Genomic DNA, 3,218 nt, shown 5'->3' on the forward strand with positions numbered 1-3,218 from the left:
ATGAAACCCAGGTCTCCTGAGTGCCCATACATGGTTCTTTCTGAGACAATATGACCATAAACTAAACACTTTCCTTTATACCTTTTGTATTTGAGGTGCAAAAGGTTTTTATTCTGCTGTGGATGAGTTAAATAGGTTTATTTATTTGTTAAGATAGTACACTGTATGTTTCTTGTCTTCAAAAGCAATGGCTTTTAGTTTAATTCAAAATAAATACAATAGAGTCATGTTTCTTTAAAAGAAAAATCTAAAATCTAACAAATGCGGCTGAGATTGAAACTACATTAGTGTTTTTAAATGACGTCCTTCACTATCAAAAAGCTAATCACACACAGGCGGACAGCATCAAGCCACAGCCTAGCATTTAAGGCAGAACCTGCCACACGCACTACCGAAGCTACTGACTCACCAGTGACTGGGCAGGGACTTCTGAGCGGCTCCCACCCTTCTTTCTGTGCCTCCCTGATGCTTTTAGAATGAAGACAAAATCCTTAACCTCAAGCCATGATGTCATGCAAACTCTGTCCCCTGCCCACCTCAGGCCTCTCCTCACCTAACTCTGCTACCTCTGACTTGCCACCCAGCCATCCCCCTGTTTTCCAGCCCTTTTCTCCTTGCTCTCTCCTGCCAGCAGGCCTCGCACATGTTCCTTCTACTCAGAATGTTCTTTTCTCTCCTCCTTACCTGGGTAACTCATCTTGTTTTTCAGATCTTGAGAGGTGGATCACTTCTCTAATATCTCCAACTGGTTCAAAACCATATTGTGGAATCTTGGGAACCCCATACTTCTTCACGGACTTTGTCAGTTGCAATTTAAATTTGTGATTATATGATTAATCTGTCTCTACTACTACACTGAAAACAAATGTTAGTGACTATGTTTTCATTCATCATTGTTTCCAGGGCCTCTTTGCTCTGTGTCTGGTACAGAAGAGAAGCTCAAAAATTATGTGTGGATATTGGTTAAATGACTGAATACATGAATGTATGACTAACTGAGTGAGGAATGAATGAATACATATTATATATGAGACCTGGATACTTGTTGTACTATCTGAATGGCTTCTCCCAAACTTTAATCTGATAGCACAATATACATGCAAGTAAAATCAAGCATAATTGGTGAAACGAGAAGACAGAAGCTAAAAGAAAAAAAAAAGTCCTCTCCTCTTTGTGAATACGGTAAACTAGATTTGACTGTAACCAACATTTCCAAGGTAAGTATGGGTGACTTGGATTAAACGTGTCTGAATGAGACACATGAGACTAGGACGCCACCTTGTGGTTTATTTTCACATTTATCGTTTTCAATCTGCCTGGAACGTTCCTAGTTTAGAAAAAAACACCTGTTAAAAACTACAGCAACAGAGAGGAGTGGAATTTTTGCTCAACTAAATATTGCTTGCATGTCATTATCCCAAAGACTTTATTCAAACATTATGATTCTTTTCTTTTGTATTTTATTTTAATTAAATATTGAATTGGTAGAGAGAATAGTATGATATATGTATGTTATAATCAAGTGAGAATTAACACCTGTGTACTCACTGCCTGCCCAGCTTAGTACTACCAGTACTTTGCAAGACTTCTGTGTGCTTCTTGCTGAATCCTTTCTCCATCTTCTCCATTAACCAGGCATACTTGCTATTTCACTTTTATTTATGGTTTACCTTCCATGTACATATCAATAAGCAATAGTTTTCATTTAGCATTTTAAAACAAATGAGATCATTCTGTATTTGATTTGCTTTCTAAATTAAATAGTATTTTTCTTCTGGGATGCATCATGTTAATAAGAAGAGCTGTGATCCATTTGCTTTCACTACTCTGTAGTATTTCATTTTATGACTATACCGCAATATATTTAGCTGTTCTACTCTTGATGGACATTTAGGCTGCTTCCAGTTTGTGTCTATTATGATGGTGCTACTGTGAACATTCTTCTATATATCTTCCAGAGCTTCCGCGCAGGATTTCTCCTGGGAGGGTTGAATTGCTGGGCATGAGAACCTCCAGCTTTACTAGGTAATAGCAAGTTATTTTTCCAAGTTATTTTATTGCGCCAATTTTACTCCCACCATTAGTGTATACAAGTTTCTGTTCTACTTCCTTACCGGCACTTGATATTGTTAGATTTTTCCATTTTTGCTAATTTATGGGTGTAATCAGAATCTCTTTTGTTTTAATTTGCATTTCTTGATTACACAAGAAGTCGATCCTCTTTTCAAAGGTTTATTGGTGACATACATTTCTTTTGAAAAGTGCCAGTTTGTCTCATTCTTTCATTTATCCACTCCAGTCATTTGAGTTGCTACTCTGTGCCAAGCACCGTCATTGTCTAGAGGATACAAAGATGAATATGACGTAGACCCTGTCCTCGTGAAGCTCCCGGCTTACTATCACGTTATTGCCTTCAGGGATCATACTAATTATCAAGACCGAAAAAAAGCAACAATTTTGAGCACCAATTATATGATTATCACTTTGTAAGACAGAAGTACATGTTACAACTCTGACTTCATAAAATGAATTTTATGAAGGAATTTACAAAACCATAACTTACACAGAACAATAGCAAATTATTAAAAGGACTGTATACTGTGCTACATACTGTAAAAATTAAGAGGATGTAATAAGCAGAAAAAATAATCGATCAAGTGTGTCCATGGTTTAAATTTAAATTTCTTTTCTTTTATGTGACGAATGTAAAAACTTTTTTTTTTCTGTAGCCTACTCATTAAAGGAGGAAAATGGGGGAAAAAGAAGCATTTTTATTTGTCAATAAGATAATAGCGATCAACATGGAAATGTGGCAAAGATTAGTTTAAATAAAAATTATACTGAAGAAAGAAACACTTTCACAAATCAACATGCTTACTGAATAGATGCAAGGATGCTGTGTTTTCTGTTAAACTTATTTCTTAATTGAAAGTTCTTTCCCAGCTTTCTAGGGAATTTGGTAACCTCCAATAAGCAGCTGTTAAGGTTGACTCTCACCAAAATTGTAATGCATAGAGTTCAATTACACTTTTGAAAGAGAACCTGAGGTATAGTATAATTCCTTTTTCCTTCTATGAAGCACTCCCCATGAAGCACCTATTTGTAAGAGACTGCTCTAAAGAACACTCCACAGTGCCACCAGAAAATTTGTTGTGGCTGAGGAGTCTTAAAGAATACAGGATTTAGGCTGGGAAAATCCAGGTTGAAATCCTGGTTGC

The sequence above is a fragment of the Hippopotamus amphibius genome, chromosome 6, assembly GCF_030028045.1.
Source record: "Hippopotamus amphibius kiboko isolate mHipAmp2 chromosome 6, mHipAmp2.hap2, whole genome shotgun sequence".
In the NCBI taxonomy this organism is placed as follows: domain Eukaryota; kingdom Metazoa; phylum Chordata; class Mammalia; order Artiodactyla; family Hippopotamidae; genus Hippopotamus; species Hippopotamus amphibius.